Source organism: Canis lupus, chromosome 7 (assembly GCF_003254725.2).
Source record: "Canis lupus dingo isolate Sandy chromosome 7, ASM325472v2, whole genome shotgun sequence".
NCBI lineage: Eukaryota > Metazoa > Chordata > Mammalia > Carnivora > Canidae > Canis > Canis lupus.
In genome coordinates, this window is record NC_064249.1 from 61,078,180 (window position 1) to 61,100,385 (window position 22,206).

Sequence of the window (22,206 nt, forward strand, 5' to 3'; positions counted from 1 at the left end):
TCTCTTCATGCCCAATTTGTTAGCTACTGTAATGGAGGACGAGTGGGGGGTGGGGGTGGGGGGGGGAAGCATGCCCTGGTCCTTCAGTACTGTTTCTGAGCATTGGAATTGGATGGGTCACAGCAATTTGCTAATGAAGAACAGCTGATGACAAGTTACTTGATTGTGAGTTTGTGAGCCTGCCAAAATGAGGTGAAAAAAAAAAAATTCCAGAACTTTAATGTTTTAAAGAGATGGAATGATTTCATCATGAACTGAGGCAATTCTCAATATAAGCAGAAAAGTGACAACCAAAAAGTCTTCAAAGAGTATTTCTATTTGTCCATAATATTTTCAATCCAGAGAATATTGTTACAAACCTTAGCATGATGCTAATCTGTTGCCTAATAGTTATAATTTTATAATTATTACTGACAAATGGACCAGTAATTTAAACTATTTTAATATATGATATGTTTGCATCATTTCTCTTATATATGCATATTTTGTCTATAGTTCTTTTCCTCTTCCATTAGCTTTTATTTCATGAATATCTTTGAAGATATTCCGAAGAACTACTTTTTTTTCTAAACAAACACAGATAAAAATAGATATTTCTCCTATGTTATAATATAACCGTTATAGATATATATCTGTAAAAATTAATTCCGAAGAAAAGTAAAAAGTCAATGCTGAGAATTTGACAGATAGGGTTGGACTTTTGATCCTACTGTTACCTGTGTGACAATGCCAACTTCTCCTTGCTTCTGAGAGATTTACCTTTCTCTTCTGTCAAATGGAGATAGGCCCCGTGGGGCAAAACTTCCCCTCCAACCTTGAAAATCTAGGTGCCAGAAACATTAAGTTGCTTGCAGTTCTCTATACAAACCATGTTCCTTTTAACTTCTGCGCCTGTGGGCTGTACCTTCTGCCTCAAATGCTCTCCTCCTTTCTCTCCACCAGGTCATCTGGTTCTGTCCTAAATCTGTTAGGGCTCAGCTGTCTCTTCTGGCAGGAAAGCTTCACTGTACACTGGTGACCCTCGCCCCATTCTGTTTAGCCTCCCAGGTTGGGAGTGCCTTCTCTGTTTTCCACACCTCCAGCACCATGGCCACCATGGCATCTAACATAGGGCAGTAAAAATGTGTTTACGGGGGGGCTCCTGAGTAGCTCAGTCAGTTGAGTTCCTGACTCTTAATTTCTGCTCAGGTCGTGATCTCAGGGTTGAGAGATCGAGCTTCATGTCAGGCTCTGTGCTCAGTGAAGAGTCTGCTTGAGATTCCCTCTCTCCCTCTGCCCTTCCTCCCCCATCTAAAATAAATAAATAAAACATTAAAAAATGTGTTTATGTGTTTGTGCCTCTCAACAGACTGAAAGCCACTTGCGGGCCAAAACCATCTGTGCCTTATTCATCATTTTATTCCCTTTGTTTCCCCCAGTGCTGTCACAAAAAAGGCACTCTACACTTGTTAGACACTCTACACTTGTTAGACACTCTACACTTGTTAGAAAGCTTTCTCTCCTCCCTACCATAGCCCCCAAATCTCCCTGATCCATGTAAATGTTGTGTTAAAATTATTCATTTTAGAATAAAGTGAAGGTGTGTGTTCCATAGATTCTAGGGTATGCCATAATCAAGAGTACCCCATATATTTTATTTCTTCTTAGTTTATCATATTATCTATACTGTGCATTCCTTGAAAGCAAGAATTTCATCTTACTCATCTTAATAGTCTCAGAGCTGACATAGAATGGATCCTCAGCAAAGGAATTTAAAATGAATGATTATTTTGATCATAATTACTGCCAGCTCTCCATTTAAGAGAAGTTAAACCATGTTCTGGTTTGTAAATATTCAGCAACAATTAATTGGTAAGGCTTATTAAATGCGGCATTTATACATTATATATGAACATCTCTGTATACATTATAAGTCCATTGAATTCCAAAAGCAGTTATATTATTTTTTTTCTGTGAAAACAAAGTATTGTTTTTTGATTGAATGTTATGAATATTTTCAACTATCTCCTAGCTATCCCTGTTTAAATGCTGTCTAGAGACAGCATTTAAAGTTATGAAAGGAACTTCAGATATGCTTTCAAAGATTAACTTCTAACTCAATGATCCATTGTGAGGTCTTATTGCTCAACATAATAATAGACTCTACCTTATTGGGTCATTTGTTAAAATCATGCCACTTAATTTGGTGCAATGCCATTTATAGTTATTACTCAACCTCAGCCAGGCCTTCGGTATGTTCATCATTCCTCTTCTTCACCCCTACTTAACTCTCTAGCTCATCCTAAGCAGCAGATAATCTGAACATTTTCCATTTATTTCAAATTCATTATTGTAGTTCCGTGCACTCATGCTCAGCTGCCTTTGCCTCCTACTTCAGTGATAAAGTCAATGGCAACTAATGTGGATTTCTGCCATTTGTAAACCTCTCTGACTTCACATATTATCACTCCTGCTCACTCTCTATTCTGTCTCCCTCTTTTTCTCCACACTCCCCCCACCCCCACCCTCATTGAGCTACCATTCCACCTTTCTTCCTTCCAGACTTTTCCAACAAACTTTCTATTTCATCACCATCTATAATTCTTTGACTTACTCATTGAGAAAGTCACCAATGGCCACTATGTTGGAAAATATGATGGTCCTTTCTTATTTTATATGTAACTCAACTTTCCCATTACATAGCTGTGGCACCAAATGTGGAATGGAGGTCATTAGCCCATGATTTTCACCACAGCCCCCCAAACCTTGGTCAGCCTACCTAATACAATGAAATCTAAATGAAAATTATATTCTTCCTCCATAAATGCAGTTTCAAGACTGATGCACTACTAGCTCCACTTCTTTTTTATTTTATTTTATTTTTATTTTATTTTTTTAACTAGCTTCCCTTCTTACCCATGAGTACTTTGCATATAAAAATTCTATAGGTATTAATACTATGGCATTTGATACTACCAATTACTTTCCTCTAGAAAATCTTCCTTGCCTCCAAAATGAAGCTCTTCTCCTTTTCCGCTTGCTTCAAAGCCTGCTCTTGCTCTCTCCTTCTGTGGCTCTTTTTTGTATCAGCAGGTCCCTAATTTAGTTTTTCTCTGAGGATCTGGCCTGGGCTGTTTGCCCTCTTGAGGTAATTTCATTCATTCCTTTTACTCCAATTACCACTTTTATCTTAATCGCTCCTGTATTGTCAACTTCAAATCTGACCCCCCTGGTTTATTTTCAATGAACCCCTAAATACACATAAGATATCATGTAACTACTGTGGTCCTTTAAATGCCTATTAAGATGATTTATGGATTTATAATTTATTGACAAAAACACATGTAATGCATTTAAGCATGTAACAATGCTACAATGAATTTAATCTGGGTCTTATTTTTATTCAAGAGCTATCGAGTTTGCATCCAAACATTCTCAAAATCTTTCGCAAACACCTGAACTTTTTTCGGTAATCCCTCACACAAAATAAAGAGATCCACTTAAAGAGGGTAGGCTAGCTAAAGTGTGTGGTGTCTGCTTTAATCCAGGACATGGTAAATATTGCCTATCTTGTACTACTACCCACAGTTCTTCGAACTAAAATGAACAGAACTTTGAATCTCTGAAGGAAAGAAACCATTCTTTTGATAGCTACCCACAGCACTTTCCTTAATCTCTAAAGAGGGAGCAAATGTCTTGCTTCAAAGTTGCTGATGCATTGCTTTGTGAGCATTTAATCAACTTAATATCTCTTAGTATCCCTTATACAAAAAAGCAAGCTCATTGCCCCTGTTTGGGTGAAGATAGTGTGTAATAGTGACAACATCAATAACTACTATTACAGTTATTCATTAAATGATACATGAGAGCATGTAGAGCTTTACCTATTTTCTTATTTAATCCTCACAATAATCCAAATAGTTAGATATTATTATCACCCCCATTTGACAAATAAGAAAACTGAAGTTGAGGAACCATCAATAATTTGCTGAAAGATAAGTGGCAAAGCCAGGATTTGTATTTATATCTAATTCTTAAGTCTACCTTCTTACCTAGTGTAGCTTAAAGAACACAGAATTGTGTGTGCAAATGAACTCACCTCTGCCATCATCTAGCTGTGTTACTTTGAGCAAATCACATAAACTCAATGGGCCTTAATGTGCACACACAGATGCATAATGAGAGTATAAATGAAGGTCCCCTAGAGCTCCTAACATTTTCAACTTTTTGTTGTATCTTGACTCTAACTCCTAGAGTAGAATTTCAAGTCACTGTCAATAGCATAGATGTTTTATAAAGAAGAGCTGATTCTAAACTCAGTGAGAAATTGATACATTTATGTTGTCATTGTATTTCAATCACTTGAAATTCCACTATGTCCTAGAAATTGTAATAAGCACTAGATATACAACAGTGAGGAAAACAGGAAGACTCTTGAACATGTATACTTGCTCTATTCTATCTTAAACGTTAAAAATCATAGGCTTCTGTACTTGTTGGTCTGGTAACATGTTAATCATCAGCTGTACCCACCTTTCCCAGATTATGTCCTTGAGATTTTCCCCAAATTTCAGTCTTGAGTTTCTCATACCATCGAAATAAGCAAGTAAAACAAAAGTTGTGACACCAGAATCATGCTTGGGCCATGTCTTCCCAAAAGCAACATGACATTATTTTTCTTATTTAATGGGGAGAAATAATTTTCCTCCTCCTCACCCTGGTATCTCAGTGTAATGATACCTTTGGTATTTTGGGGCAGCTTTATAATGATACATTTCCTACATAAATGATTAAAAATTATTAAAAGCTTGAAAATATATGTCACGTGGTAAATTCATTCCTACCAAAATGAAGCATTTTGAAGGAAAATAATTTTGTAACTGCAAAGCATTTTCATTTTTCCTTTCTCAAAAGAAAATTGCCTGTGTTAAAATATTATTTTAATGTGCATTAAATCACCTAAATTTCTAGAGATAACATTTTTTTAATTCTTTCATTTTTTTTTTTTTACTACAGATAGAAGCAGCATGAGATATTCACTCTATGAGGAAAATAGCATAAACTCCCAAACTGTTATTTTATAAAATATAAAACTATTAAACTTAGCACACTTACACTAACATTAAGAGCAATGTGGAATAGCCAAAAAAAAGTTTTTAAAAAACTCATTAGAAAGCTAAGAATTAGAAAGCTAAATGATGGAATAAAGAATTTCTAAGAAAGGAGTCCCATGGTTGCCTTTTCATACCTGGGGCAATGAAGGGAAGAGAGATAAGGAGAAATCATAACAAATGTGTAAAACTTTTCTAGCAGTGTGTTGGCTGGAATGAGAGATTAGAACAGGGAGGTCATAGAGATTGTCAGCAACCACCCCCCCCCGCACACACACATTACACACACACTTCTTTACATGGGAATGCACTGCACCCTGTGAGGTGAATGAAACCTTTCTCTGAGTGTAAGACAGCAGCTTGCCTGGGACCGGGAGCAGAGCACAGGAGCTGAGAGACTTTCCTAACCCAGGAGGCAGGAAAGAGTCTGTAGTCATCTGGGGAGGCCCAAGGTCTGCCGAGGGTGGGCATGGGGCAGCAGATTGGAACCTGCCCTCAGTTCTGGACCAGATACAGTGCAGAGGCATACTGAAGGTTGGGGCAGACAATAGGTAGGAGAGATCTTTAGAGACTTGGAAAACTCTCTGGTGGTGGGTGGGGACTCCAGTCTCAGCTCTGATTTGCCAGCCTTTCACTGCAAACTGCTTGGAACCGTACCTACACGTGTGATGTATTGGTCAGCCAGACACTTTGCTGGAATTTACACAAACATGTTGGTGTCTTGGTTGTCTCAGGCTTCCATAAACCAAACACCACAGCCTGGCTGGTATACGCAGCAGAAATGGATTTTCTGGCAGTCCTGAAGGCTGCAAGTCCAAGAACAAGATGCCGAGAAAGTTGGTGGTGGGTGAGGCCAATCTGGCTTGCAGACAGCTAGCTGCCTTCTTTCTGTGTCCCCACGTGGCTTTTGTTCCTGTGCAGAGGGGGAAAAAAAATCTCTGGTGTCTCACCCTCTTCTTATAAGTATACTTATTCTTAGAAGAACACCGATTCTATCAGATTAGAGCCCCATACATAGGATTTCATAACTGTGTCTCCTTAAAGGCCCTATCTTCAAATACAGTCACATTAGGGATTAGGACTTCAACAGATGAATTTTGAGGGGAACACATTCCAGGCTATAAGAGCTGGGGTTGCCCTTCCCAATGTCTCTCCTTCCTGAGATCCCACCCTTCACTCTGCAATGACCATAGTTGCTGGGGGCTCTTTCCTCTGGTAACCCAGACAGTAAAATGATGAATTGCCTAGAACTTTCCAAGTTACACTGCAACTATGGTCCCAACTCAGGCAACCACTGCAAAAGGAAGGCAGTGACCCCACATTGAATTTTGATCCCCCTCTGAAATCTTTCTGCCCTTTTCCACTCTATAGAGTGGGTAGGCTGCTTCCTCGTTGTTGTTTTGTTTTGTTTGTTATCCCATGCAAAGTTCTTTGACTGATGAATATGTCTATTATTTTGTCTTTTCCTCTGGTTTTGGGATAGAGATGGAGACAATGGCCACTTCTCCGGTGGTAACACCCCTGCTTTACAAGCAGGGCACCAGGTCAAGGGAGATAGCCTCTGGTTACTCTTCTGGCCTCTCCTAATGCAGTATTTCTGCCTAGGAGCGAGCGGGGGAAAGGACAAGAACTAGGAAACCAGGGCTCCAATATTCTTGGTTTGACATGATTGAGCTAGAGCTTCTGCTCTACCAGTGGAGACTGGAGAGAGAACTGGAACTCCTGACTTCCGGCTCTACTTGCCCAAAACATAGTGTCTACGCTCTGGAGCTGGGGCTCATGAGAAATGCAGGTAGCCTGTCCCTCCCACAGAGATACCCTAATTTGTGGCTGGAAGACATGGGAGCCCCGCATTCTTGGTCACACTCATCTAGAGTGGAGGAGGAGGAAGGCTGCAGACATCCCCCCACCACTGTTCTTACCTAGATTTAGTAAATTTTCTTGCATCATTTTTTCTCATTAATCTGTGCCCTTAGAACAATTTTCAAACTTTAAATAACAAGGGATTCTTTACATTAATTTTTGCTAGTTATGGCAGTTGCCCTGGAAAGCAGGTCTATGGAATTTCTCATGCCAGCATTCTGGAAATGAATCCCTCATGGTATATTTAAATCTCATAAATCATTATTATTGTTTTATACTATCAATATTCATTGGATTTACCTATTTTCTCTTACCTTCCATCTAGGATTAGTTTATTTCTACTGACAAACACTCTTTTATATTTACTATAGCGCCAGTCTGCTGGTGGCAACTGTTACTAGTTTTTGTTTATCGTAAAATTTATTTATTTCATTATTTCAGTAGGATATTTTATTTTATTATTTTATTAGAGAGAACTCTGCAGGGAGAGGAGCAGACAGAGAGGGAGAGTAAGAATCTTAAGCAGGCTCTACACTCAGCGCAGAGCCCATTTCAGGACCCTGAGATCATGACCTGAGAGGAAATCAAGTTAGACAACCAACAGAGCCACCCAGGTGCCCCTATGTAGCATATTTTAAAACTAGTAGCAAACAAATGTTAGCATTACCTCTTTTCAGAACTTTGACAATATCATTAATTGCTTTCTGAATTTTATTGTTTATGCTGTTATACCAGCTGTCAGTCTAATTACAGTTTTGAAGATTATTTGGCATTTTCTGTAATTTCCTTTAGGTGATTTTTTGGTTTTATTTTATGTTTTTGTCTGTTCGTGTAGGTGTGGTCTTCTTTACTTTGTTCCTGCTTGGAGTTTATAATGTTTCCTTTAAATCTTTAATTGATGTCCTTTATCAGTTTCAGAACATCATTTCCTCAAATATTGCTTATGCCTCTTTTTCCACCACATTTTTTTCCTGGAATTACAATTTTTATATTTTTGATTCTTTATCTATTTCCCTGTACATCTTACCTTTTTAAAACCTATTTCCCATTCTTTTGTTTCTCCTTTATTCTTGATACTTTCTTTTAATCATTTTCTCTCTTTACCTACTTTATCTGTGTCTAATCTGTTATTAAACCAACTCCTCAACCCACTGAGATCTTATTTATTATATTTTTCAATTCTAGAATTTCCATTAGGTTATTTTTATGATTTTATGATTTTTGCCAAGTTCCAATGTTGTCCATATAATCTTCAGTCTCAACCCAAAATCTTATGCATTTACTCAAGCCCCACATCCCATTTTTGGCAGACACTGAAGTATATCCCTGAAGGCTTTTTTATCCTATTCCGGAAGGCTTTAACATTTCTGCTCAAATCCTCCTTCTCTCAGTTGTTTCTTTTGGCTTTAGCAGAAACTTCTTGCAGAAAAAAGATCCTGGATGATTCTACTCCAAAGACCTAATCATTGAGACCTACCTAGGGTCCCTTCTAAAAAGGGCTCAAGACGTGTAATTTCTCATGCTTTGTTAGCTCTCTAATGTATTCAAGCAGATGATTTTTACATATTACCCATCTTTTCTTGTGCTTAGCAGAAGGGTTAATGTGTCAGTCCTTTACCAAAAGCAGAAGCTTCACAATCCATTTTCCAAAATCAACCTAGGCAATATTTTAAAAACTGAAAAAGAAACAAAAAATCAATGGCTTGTCAATACATTTATAATGAATCTAAGTATGCTATCATGTTATACAAGCCCCTGCAAGACCTGGCCACAGCCTATTTCTTCAACCTGACCTTGATTGATCTCTCCTTAACTCATTAACTCCCATGAAATATACCTTTTTGTTCTTTATACACACCAAACAACTTCCTGGCTCTTGGACTTTGTATTTATTGTTCACCTTGGAACATTTTCCCACAGTTTTATCCATGATTGACTCCTATCCCTTCTCATCTTCGTTCAAATATTACTCCTCAAAACAGCCTAGACTGTCCATCCACCTAACGAAGAACTTTCTCACTCAGTTACACTGTATTACACCAAATCCTCTTGATTTGTCTTCAAGCATCTACCACAGGCTGTCATTATCTGCCTTTTCTTTAGGACTTTATTTTTACAAGAACAGAACTCTATGAATCATCACTTCTTTAGCATTATGAATGCCTCACACCTAGTAGCTACTTATTAAATATTTATTTAAATTAGTGAATTATAGCCCATGACTATAAGAAAATTAATTAATTTCTTCAACCCCCAGTTTTTCAACTTTCATTTTAAAACATAAGTAATTGTAGTAACGCCTAGTGTACCCACATACCTAATTAATTAAATAATGAATATGAAAATACATAACACCTAGAAGACATTCAATAAACTTTTTTCCTTTCCTTTTCTTTTCCTGTTTCTTTCCCAGGTAGTTCCTGACTGATTAAAACAAAGTAAGCATTATTTTCTCTTCTGGCATAAGCTATCCCCTGGAGAATGTAGTGAGGAATAATTTCTAATACAATGAAATTACAGGAAGGGGAGATGGTATTCAAATTTCCCTGAAAACATATGGGAGTTTCCTCTGGTGATTTTTGTATGATCTAGATTTTTTTTAAGTCTAAATAAAATGAATATGTCTTTGATTTGGGTTTGGCATTAGTTTGTATATAGCAACAATATCGGAGAGAAAGCAAAATGCTTGCCTCTGCTGTGAATCCATTACTGGCTGTCACTTCCAGTTCCCCAGTCACTATCTAATTAAAGCATTGCCTAGATTTTATGTCCTAGAAGTGAGATGGACAGAATTTATTTACTGCAAGACCCCTGGCTACATGATGGTTAAATGGTCTGAGTATACAGGGCTGTTTATTAAATATGATTTGACTATGATTTGTACTGTGTTAGTGTTGAGACATCCTGCAACTTCAATTCCCATGTATCCCATTATTTCTGTTCTTAGGTTTTTAATGAACAAGCATTTCACCAAGTAGATCTCATTAGTAGAGACAGCAAAATTGGTAGATTTGTTCTCTACTTCATTCCGTGGGGGAGCATATGATGGCACTCTGCAGAGGCTGGCAGGCCTATAGTCTGCTGCCATTGAGCATATAGAATATAAGACAATGCATGCATAATAAATTAGCAATTTGAAATATTTCTTTCTGGATTTTGTATATCCATAATATATAAAGCCTGGTTCCAGGAAAAGTTCTTCTATTAAAAAAGAGTCAACTCATCCCATCAAATTGTCTCTGCTACCTGTATCTGGCTTTAGGAATAAGAAATACTTATTTATTAGGATTTCACACTAAATTCCATGCATTCTTTTTTGTTTGTAGATAGCTGAGTGACTGCAAATTCTTTGTGCTTAAATACTTTGTGACCCCATTAGAGAGAGTGCATGGCATAAAAATATTCACTGTGTCATAAACACAGTCATTATTTCTAGCACATACTGAAAATTACCAGTATCAGCAAGGATATGGAAACCTTCAAATTAAAGTCACAAGATAAAATAGAGTAAATAACCACTCTTTCACAATGAATACAAGGCTATAAATTTATCAAATGTGAAACCAGAACTATACACACTATGAAGTTTAATATACGTCTTGAGAATTTCCTCTCAGGTAGACACATTGCTTATAACGTTTTCATTAGAACAACGTTACGATGAGAAATATTTTAAAACTCCAGCTCTTGGAGGAAGATATCTCTAATACTGTGAATTGATTTTGACATTATTAGCAGATTTATTCAGCTAAAGGTAAATGCTTCCTTCAATGATGAAAGATACAATATTTTAGTTTTATTAATTCTCTCAAAGACACACAAAATTGACAAAATTGGATGCCTTTGAAAGTTCATAATCATATAACTTGAGTTATTAATTATTCCTCCTTTTTGAACAACCTCATATTAATTACATCTTTGTAGCCTACATTTCATTTTCTCAGATTGGTTTGTATTTTTATCACAGTTGAGCAGATATTTATTTGTGAAGCCTTTTGCTAGCAATTTATCTCAGGAAATTTCTATTGTGTGTTTAGAATGTCTGGTGGACTTTCAAATAATCTGTAATTATTGAATCCCAGATAGTGACTGAATTACTTATATTTGTCTATCATTCCCTCAGTCATTTATTTCTTTATTTCCTAATTCTTTTATAATAATGTTATCTGCCCTTTGAGTTTCTTATAACACATGTACCTGGGGTTAGGATAGTATTGGCAGATATCTAGAGCTTAGTAAATATCAGTTATTACTATTTGTGTTTTTTTTAATTATTAGGCTAGTCAATAATTAGAATATATTTCAGATAGGTGGATGCTATGGAAAAATGTTGAGTAAAATGAATAAATCTTCAAGCCTATGAAACTTCTATTCCATGGATGAACCAATTAAATATAGATGTGTTTTAGAGGGGATCCCTGGGTGGCGCAGTGGTTTAGCACCTGCCTTTGGCCCAGGGCGCGATCCTGGAGACCCGGAATCGAATCCCACGTCGGGCTCCCGGTGCATGGAGCCTGCTTCTCCCTCTGCCTGTGTCTCTGCCTCTCTCTCTCTGTGTGACTATCATAAATAAATAATTTAAAAAAAAAGATGTATTTTAGATTAGATATTTTCCCATTAACAACACACATTAACAAAACATATCTAAATATTAAGTCATCTCAAAATATCTCTTGTTGGTAACATGTCTCCTTTTCTTAAAGAATTTTTGTGATCTAGAAAACATTTTAGAGTGGTTTTCAATTTTTCTAGTCTCTATAACCAAAAGACCTCTATACTGGGAGTTAAGAAAGTTAGTTCCAGGTGGTGTCTAGATGTCTGCATGACCTTGGGTGGGTCATTTACATTCACCCGGTCATGTAGAATGGAAGGCAAATACCTGGGAAGTAAGACCCAGAGATTTGCAATTTTAAAATCTCCCAAGGTGCTTCTGAAACATAGCTAGTCAAAGTGACAAGGATTGCTAGCAGATCTTCCCATTCTCTTGTACTCTGGCAAAAACTTTAAAAGTAGGGCAATAAATGAGTGATATGATTCTTATTCCTGCCAGAATGCCCATATGTAAAAGACACACATCTTGTTACTTTTTTTAAAAAAAAAATTTATCTATTTGAGAAGGAGAGAGAGAGAACACAAGCAGAGAGAGGGGCAGAGGGAGAGGAGAAGCAGACTTCTCCCTGAGTGTAGAGCCCGTGGTAGAGCTCTATCTCTAGACCCAAAGAGCATGATCTGATCCCAAACCAAGAGTCAGATGCTCAACCGACTGAGCCATATAGGTGCCTGACACACATCTAGGTTTTTTTTTTTTTCCCACACATCTAGTTTTAAGAGGATTTTCGCTAGTACATTTTATCAAATAGACATTATTTTGGATTCATAAAGGCCTCTATTAAAATGTAATCCATTCTGAGGCAATTAAACATATCAGTCCTTCCATCGCTTAGTATGAATGATTTTACAGCCTCATCCTTTCAGTATTAAGCTAAAATTCATAGGAAATTTGTCTGTGGGAAGAAGGTGAGGTAATTTCCAATTATTGGTGCAGTTGGGGTTTTTCAGACGCATCTGACAGCCAAGGGGAAGAATCGTGAATGCAGTAACTTGGTAGGTAGAGGAGGGATTTCAGGATTTGGGAAAGTGATACCCAAAAGGAGATGGGGATGCAGAATTCGTTTGTTCACTCATTTGTCCCACAAACGTTCTTTGAATTCCACTTTCAGCTGAGCATTTATGCAAGCCACCAACATTACAAAGCCTGAAAGTGATTACAGCTTAATGACCAGTAATTATTTTGCCTGAGATCATCATAGTTAATAATTGGTCAGTGCCATTAATAACTATCTTACCTCTGGAATCTGATTTATGGGTTTGACTAATTTATTCCAACCTTTAATTTCAATATACCTCCTTCAAGTTGTTTACCAAATCACATAATTGTCCAAGATTATTTATTTTATATATATATTCTTTGTTTCAACTTATTGTTTATACCTAAAGACATTTATTTAAAAGGTAACATTAAAATCAGTGCCATACGTGGAAAATTAATACCATCTGCCATAAGTGTACGGTATTGCAGTTTCTGATCACGGCTCAAAGATGACTTTTATATTTGTCAATAAAGGGTTTCGGCAATCACTAGAAAGCTGTTAAAGATGTATTTTTCAGCAAATTGTTGCTTTCTCCTTAGTCGAAAGTATCCTCACCCAAATACTATCTATTTATTAATGTTAATTTAGTCATACATTGTGCACAATATAAGGAACTTTGGGCTTAGCAAATGCACAGAGCCTCGACGATGGATATTGACAATAAAAATACGTTCACATATACAGAAAATCCTGAAGAATTAACAACAAAGAAGACACTTGGGACGGACTAACAAGTGATTATAGCAAGATTGCAGGATACAAAGTTAATATACAAAAATCAATTGCTTTCCCCTCTATTAGCAATGAATATTTGGAATTTGAGAATTAAAACATAATACCATTTACATTAATATAACAAAAATGATTGATGTGTCGATTGTTGGAAACTAGAAAAAACTTTTCCAAGGAAATAACATTCCCACAGTGTTTAAATTCCCATTCCTTTCTACAAAATCTTTTTCAACCCAATGTGTAGCTAAGCATGCATACTCATACTGCTACACTATGTGAAATGCTTGGGCCATCTGTTAGACCTTTCTACTCCTTTTTCACAAAAGTAGGGGCTCTCTGAGTTCTGAGTTGCTTTTATTTGGGTTCTCTGCCTTAGTATTTTTTCAGAAAAAAAAAAAAAAAAAACAGAATAGAGATTCCAGATTGATGGGACAGAAGGGAAAACTCCCTGAGAAACATATAGTATCTTAGGGATCCCTGGGTGGTGCAGTGCTTTGGCGCCTGCCTTTGGCCCAGGGCGCGATCCTGGAGACCCGGGATCGAATCCCACGTCGGGCTCCCGGTGCATGGAGCCTGCTTCTCCCTCTGCCTGTGTCTCTGCCTCTCTCTCTCTCTGTGACTATCGTAAATAAATAAAAATTTTAAAAAAAAGAAACATATAGTATCTTAAACCCAGAACAGGTAACGGTTTTCAGGGGAAGACTTCACTTGGGGATAAATCTCTGGCAATTACATGGTCAGAAGTTGGGAAGCGATTTATGTGTATGTTTGATAAGGTTTTATTTTTCTTTGGATAAGAGGTTCTAATTTATACCAGTATTCTTAAAATATGAGAATCATAATTATGACTCATATTTAATGGTTGCTTCTTATGAAATTAAACTAAAGACCTGGTATGGATTGTCCAGTTAATTCTCAAAACAACCCTAAGAGATAAGTACTATTATTATCTCCTTTTACAGAAGTTTAAGCTTAGATAGCTTAAGTAACTTGCAGAAAATCACAGATTCAGTAAGTGGCTATGCCTGGATTTAAATTGATTTAGTCTAATAATAGACCTCAAAAATCTGAATGTGCTATATATTTCTTCAGAAAATGGCTCGAATAAGGGGGAAATTTTCAATATCAGCCTTGTTATTGGGCTTATTTCCATAAACACATAATGTGGTGAGAAAACAAAATAATTGGGGCTCCAGATCATTCCGACTGGGAAACACTATGCTAAGCAGAAGAACCCAAATAATGATCCAAAAGAGCCAAAATGAGGGGTTTATTGGCCTGAAAATTATGCTTAGTCATCCCAGTTTTAATTCTAAGAGCTGAAAGAGAAAGCAAAAACATTTTTCTCCAAATTGACTTACACATAGTCATTGTTTTCCAGGTCACATCCACAGGAGCCTTCCCTTGTATTAAGAGACCTTGCCTGAAATAATACTTGTTTCCTGTTTAATTCTTTTGTAATGAGCCTGTGCTGAATACTGGAAAGAAGGCTGTGAGGAGAAGAGAGCAAAAAGCCGGGAGCAGAGTGAAGGACTTCTCTGGGCATTAGCCTCTTGGATCTTTGATCTGGTGAGCCTCTGATCAGTGCCCAGCGCAGAGGTGTGGGTCAGGCGTGGAGATCCTTTGCTAACTGCCTGGAGCGGGGGAGGGCAGCCGGGAGACGATGGACTGAGGCTGGAGGAGAGGAAGGGGGAGGGAGGGAGAGACTCAGGAGTGGAGCCTACAGAGGAGGTCACACCCTGGCTGTAGAACCTGAGCTGTAAGGCAGCGATGCAAAGCCTATCATAAAAGCAGGACTAGCCCTGTGAGCTTCTAGAACTCAGTTCTAAGCATCTGTGATGTGACTCCCGACCATTTGTATCTCACTATAGGAAGGCGGATGAAACAGCTGCACATGTTGTCTCCAGTGCTGTAAACCTGTCATCAGCCCGGCATTGTTTACATATGGCTACAAGGTCTTTAAGCCCAGGATCCCTTAGCTATACAGCAGGGACAGATATTTACATGACAGCTGTGTCAATTGGAAGCAGCCCTGTGAGCTTGTTTGCTTCACTAAAGCTTCAGTCACCACCACCTCCTCCTCCCCCACTGCCCCAAAGACACAAATCTAATTCTCACCCCCCCTCTTTTTAAATGAGTTCCATGTTAATAATAGAACTGCAGTGCAGATGCTCAAAATGGAAATAGCTGGCATTTCCCTAACAAGACTCATAATTCTGCTAGAAATAATGGATTTCAAGTGAAATAGCTCGAGTCCAAGAAGAGTGGTTATAATTCATGACCAGACGCCCAAATGAAATCAAAATCTGGGAAACATGCAAAGTGCTAATTTTCTACATCAGTGGAATTTATCAAGTTCCTACTGATTAATTTGAACAGTGGTTTGGTTGTTCAATTGATAGAGCTTTGTTTGCTTTGCAAAGACATCTGAATGACATTGATTCAAATATTATTGTAACTTCCTAGTTTTGAAAAGCTTTTGAAACTGTAAACCAAAACCCTCTGAACCACAAGTGGCTCATATTAAATGTTTTTATTTTTTATTTTTATTTTTATTATTCTTTGCTGTTTGTGGGCAAGACTCTTACTTCACCACCGAGGTAAATAGCAATACATCTTTGGAGAACAATTACCATGCAATTCTCAAGGAAATGAAGCTTAATTCATTTCTGTTGCTTTTGTTTATTATTAGCTTTTCCAAAGAAAGTACTTATAATATGATAATGGCTATTTACAATTAGCTTGGTTGAAAAATAAACCATTCCTAAAATGCTTACAAATAGTTCGACATTGATGATATGCCCTGTAATCTCTTTTCTGCTGTCTTACTATGTAAACTAGAAAAACACTGGCTGGTTGGAATTGATTGAATAATGACCCCTGCCTCCAACACCATGATGCGCACCTCCTCATTCTGGAACCTTTATATGGCAAAAGGGACCTTGCAAATATGATTAGGTTAAGGATCTTGAGATGAGAAAATTACCCTGAATTATCTGGGCAGGCCCTGTGTAATCACAGAGGTCCTTGTAATAGGGAGGCAGGAGATCAGAGGGATAGAAGGCTACAGGACGATGAAAAAAGATTTGAAGATGCCACGCTGCTAACTTTGAAAATGGAGAAAGGGGCGGTGAGTCAGGGAATGTAGCTTTATGAGCTGGAAAAGGTGAAGAAAGGTTTTCCCCTTCTTCAAAACAAGACAACAGGCCCCAAATGGGGTTGCTTAAGCTAAGTCCCTTGTCACCAAACTGAGACTCAATTTAATTAGGATTTCAGCTCTCCCAGAAACAGAATCTTAAACCAACCAATCAGGAATGGTCCATTCAGCACAAGTTAAGTAACCTAATAGACCCCTGCCATCCCCTGAAAGGAAAGTAAACTTGCCATAACCAACCTGCTTTTTTGCCTAGTGTATCTTCCTAGCTCTTGCTACCTTCTGCCTGTAAAGGTCTTTCATTGTGTGCAGCTCCTTGGAGCTCCTTTCTATCTGCTAGACTGGATGCTGTCTGATTCATGAATCTTTAAATAAAGGCAATAAGATCTTTAAAATCTACTCACTTGGATTTTGTTTGTGTGTGTGTGTGTGTGTGTGTGTGTGTGTGTGTTTTAACACCCTAGAGCCTTCTAAGGGAGTACACCCCTGCCCACACTGTGGTGTCAGCCCAGTGAAATCCATTTCAGTTTCAGAGATGAAGATAATAAAATTGTGTTGCTTAACGTAACTAAGTTTGTGGTAATTTGTTTCAGCAGCAATAGGAAGCTAATACTCTGACATCAACCTGAATAATTATAGCAATTAATGCCCTTAGATGAGTAGAGGGAGTGAACATTTCAATTGAAATGGAAAATATTGACTAAGATTTAATACATTCAGGTAACTTAATGGATAAGACCTTCAGTCATTTTAAGCAAAACCCATTCTCTCACTCTGGAGCCCTGTTAGGTGATTTGGGATTCCAGTAACTCCAACATGGCTGGAACCAGCAGCATTGTGCCTTTGAAATACCCAATGGGTTAGGAAAGGGCCAAGATAATGGATGAGCTGCTTGATTATTCAGAAAATCACAAATAGGTGCTATATAATTCGTGTTTTATCATTATTTATCATTTATCGAGTTAGCAGTTCCAAGTTGCTAATTAAGGTTCATGTTTCTCTAAGTCTTTAAAAAAAATTCCAGTATATCAATATACACCAAATCCCTATTTGTCACCTTATAAAAATAGAGGAGAAATTTCCCAAAAAGGCAGGAGCCCAGAACATGAGTTTTGAAGTCAGCAAACACTCAGGTTCAAATCACAGTGCTACCGTGTACTGCCTCTGAAACCTTGAGGAAGCACCAGATCTCTCTGAGCCTTAGTGTTGTCCTCTGTAAGTTGGGAAGGACATCTTCCTGTTGGCTTACTGTGGAGATCACATGAGATAAAGAGCATGTGTAGAGATTATCTAAAAAAAAAGTATTGGAATTGTGACATCATCTTTAATATTGGTAAATTTCACACTCCTCATCTCAGAAAGTCCTGTCAATCCAGGAAAGCTCACCATTTAGCGTGAAGCCCCAAACCTACACTAAAGTTTGTAGAGGAAGACGACTGATCTGGCTCAGATAATGTGTCCCTTCTCTGTTGTTGAGGAGTGAAGAATATGAAACCCAGGAATGGACTGCATGAAGGCCAGAGATGCTGCCTTTTTTCTCCTGCTGGTATCCACACCTGCTCTTCTTTATACTTCTTTTTCTTAGTAACACAAGGCTATTGTTGCTGTGGAAATATTCTTTTCTGGAAAGGCATGGTTTAAAATGATGACAGCTTTAGGAAGCTTGCAAAAGATTGGGATCTCGGACAAAAGAAAATCTCTAGGCATCACCATTCCATCCAGAAGGTGGGTTAGAAACCACAGCAAATCCTATCTGATTATTGTTCATTGGCTCATTCACATATACCTCTAAATTAGAAGATAATTAGCTAATCATTCACTGATACTTTTTCTCCTAAGCATCTATAACTAGGAGCCAAAAAAGACTTGAATGTAGAATTAGTAGAATCTATCTACTAATTAATAGCATTCAGTTTTCAAAGAGCTCATTTTCAGAATGGGTTGAGATTGGTCATTTTGAGAAGAACAAGGGACCACAGATGAAGGATCTCAAAATTTAATCTTACTTCTGCCATTTTATATATATAGAAATTCTATGTGTATCGATCTCTAGTTTCTTCATTCATAAAATTAACATAAGGTTAATTTCGTCTAGAATACAGTGCCTAGTATACAGTGTGAGCAGATTTCAGAGTACTTTCTCTACTTTTACTTCTAGAAGGAAGAGTACAGACATTAGTCTGCAAACCCAGATATGTAAAAAACACAATGTAGATTTATTAATTTTTCTAGTATTCAGTGTTGAACTCCAGAATATTGAGCTCCTGTTTCCTCAAGGTGGTAGAAATTGCCATCTGAGTCCATCCTTCCAGAGCCATGGAAACTATTCTCCTGGGAACCAAACTGCCAAAGTTTCAATCTTGGCTCCACCAACAATTATCTCTAAGACCCTGGATAAGTTATTTTACTTTTTTGTGCCTTGGCATATTCATTTGTAAAGGGGTTATAATAGCAGTAACTCCATCATAGAGTTTTGTGAAGGTCAAGTGAATTAAAACATGGAAAACACATAATGGGGCTGACACACAGCAAGCCTCTTAAAACATGCTAGCTAATTTTGTTTATCATTATTATGTGATCATTCCAAGTTGGCTAAAAATTGGGGTGGAGAGGGCTTGTGCAGGTCTGCATCTCAGATGCTGAGTCTCCATATGGACTCAAATTCTGCTCCTGGGTTTTATAAACTCCATCATTCCTCATATAAGCAGACCCATCTCACATGTGGGGTCTGCATGATTTCCCTACCACTCTGACACGTGTACACATACATACCAGAGGAACTCAATGGGGCTGCCTGACACCTTGTGTACCTAGACAAGTCATGCAGCCAGTTTTACAAGGGCTTTCTATGCTTTTAGAGCTCTCTCCAGATCCTTGTAATGATATCTGTCTTTCCAGATTACCCCAAAGTCAAAGGTCAGGAAATATTTTCCTATGTTATCTTGAAGAAGCTTTATTATTTGTGCATTTAGACCTTTAATCAACCTGAAATTGATTTTTGAGTGTACTATGAGATAGAGGTAGAGATTAACTTTTTTGGATATGGATATTGAACTGACCCAACATCATTTAGGAAAGAAGGCCATCTTCTCCCCACTGTAATGCAATGAGGCTATTGTAATAAAGTAAGCAGCCACATACCTGTGGGCTTTCTATTTTATTTCTCTTCTATTAATCTATTTGTCTAACCTTGTACCAATGCCACACTATTTTAATTTCCCTAGTTGTATAGAAAATCTGATAATCTGGCAGTGTAAATCCTTTAGATTCCTCTTCAATATTCATAACCATTCTTAGGCCTTCATATTTTCCACAGTTTAGAGTAAACTTGCTAGTTTACACACACACACACACAAAGATACACACAAACACACACACCACAAAACTACTCGGAGTTTGATTAGGATTTTTTGACTCCATAAATTAACCTGAAATATATCTTTACAATAATGAATCTAATCTATGAACATGATATATCCCTTCATTTACTTGGGTTGAAAATCTCTGTATAACTTCTGTTGAGATACAGTGTTTTCATTTGATTTATTCCGATATATTGTATGTTTTTGTGCTGTGTAAAATGTTAAAGTTTTTTCTTTTGCTTTGTTGCTGATATGACAGAACAAAGTTTAATTTTATATAATCCCTTGTGTTTAGTGGCCTTCCTAAATCCACTTATTAATTCTAACAGCTGCCTGTAAATTTCTTTTGCATTTTCTAGGTACACAATCATGTTATTTGCAGTTAATGAGCATTGAATACCCTCCTTTTATTCCAGTTTCTTGCCTTATTGCACTGATTAGGAATGCTAGTAAAAGATATGTTTTGACATCATCTTCGAGTTCACTGATCATGTCTCTTGCTATGTCTGCTGCTGTTAAATCATTTAATTAATTTTAGATATTGTTTTCAGGCCTGGAATTATTATGTGATTTTAAGATTTTAATTCTCTGGTGAAATGATCTCTTCATCTACTTTTCTATCTTTTCCTCTGTTTTCCTGAACATATTAATTATATTTATTCAAAAATCTTTGTGTGGTAACTTTAATATCTAGGTACTTGTGAGCCTCTATTTTTTTCTCCTGGTTAAATGGTACTGTCTCTTGGCATTTCTAGTATTTGTTTATATGGAATAATCGACATTTTGTATAAAATAACTACAGTGGCTACAAATGATATTACCTTTTACTAAACAGGAATAAAAGTTTCCTGTGCTCAACAGGTGGGGTTCAAGGGCTAATCACCTTAATCTAATCAAGAAACAGTTAACTGGTTTGTAATTTTAGTCATAATCCATTTGTGTCTTGTTCAACCTCCTTCATATTTCATAGCACTCCATGGCTTTCAAATAAGAGCCCGGCGCCTTTCTTGACATCCTTTCCTCTGACAGGTTCTGAACTCTAATCTTTGTTTTGCAAAGATAAGAATGAGAAAACTCCACTCTGTTCCTCAGAGGTCTGTGGCTTGGCCTTTTATTCCCTTATACCTTGTGCCTTCAGAATTCAGCAAGTGACTTGAGAAGGTAAAACTGTCAGGAGTTGGAGGCCACTCAACGCTTTCCAATTTTTTTTCACTCTGACCCATAAGCTCTTTAAAAGCCCTCCTGGTTTCTCTCTTCGCAGGAGGAGGTTTCTACCCAGATAGATCTTAAACCTGTCTCTATCCCATACTCAGAAATGCCAAGTGTCTCTCAAGCAAAACTCACTACAGATTGCAGTTATTTTTATGAAATCTTAACTCCCCCTATCCTCCTTGCTTAGGGACCTGTCTCACCCCTTTCAAATGATGACTTTTGTATTTTATGTAGTTTTTCTAGTTGTTCTTAGTGTGTGTGCTGGCCTGGCACAAACTACCCCATCAAACCAGGAAATAGAAACTTCTATGGATTTTGAGAACTACTCCTTAGACCTCTACTTTTTAAGATTTTATTTTATTTATTTATTAGAGGCAGAGACTGAAGCAGGCTCTCTGTGGTGAGCTTGATGTGGGACCTGATCCCAGGACCCCGGATCACGCCCTGAGCCAAAGTCAGATGCTCAACCACTGAGCCACCCAGGCATCCCTCCTTACACCTCTTTGAAAGAATAGATCTTTCTGAAAAAGTAGGCTTCAGGCAAGGTACACCCTATGGAAGTGTGACAAGGGTGAAATGCCCCCAAACTCTAATAGAGAGGACTATCTAAAACAGGGGCCGATCACTGTGAATGGCTTATCCAGCTGATTTTTATGTGATTCATTTTTAGCGACATCAATGCTGGTATAAAAAGTTTCTGTGGAAATTAGGCCAAAATCTACCTATTCACCTTTCTCAACTATCTGTTAAGAAAGTATGGTCCTAAACAAATGTTCCATCGCAGTTTAAAAATGGATAATTAATATGGACTACAACAATTTCATCTGGGGCACAGACCTCAAATTTATGGAATTTACTAATTTAAATGATCTATTGCTGTCGATCCCACATTTTTTTTCCCTATAAGTCACTTACTATCACACGTTTTACTCCATTTTATCACTTCCCTCAAGAATCTTCTCTGGACCAGATTTTGAAGGTCTCAGACAATAAGAAGACATATTATACTAGCTTATCCAACCATAGTCAGTTGAGATAATCTGTTTTTATGCATTAGGGTTTTCTTAACTTTGGCAAAATTTTATTATTATTTTTGTGTGTTCTGTGTCCCACGTTTGAGTTACCAAATTCTGACTGGCAGG

The 22,206-nt window shown here is 37.4% G+C and overlaps 1 long non-coding RNA gene across 1 annotated transcript; it reads left to right on the forward strand.

Annotated features, from left to right (window-relative positions):
• The first annotated feature begins 13,789 nt into the window (after positions 1 to 13,789).
• LOC125755464 (uncharacterized) lies at positions 13,790 to 16,889 on the forward strand. Its single transcript, XR_007412093.1, has 2 exons — positions 13,790 to 14,905; positions 15,208 to 16,889. It is a non-coding gene; the product is annotated as an uncharacterized LOC125755464 (long non-coding RNA).
• The last annotated feature ends 5,317 nt before the right edge of the window (positions 16,890 to 22,206 follow it).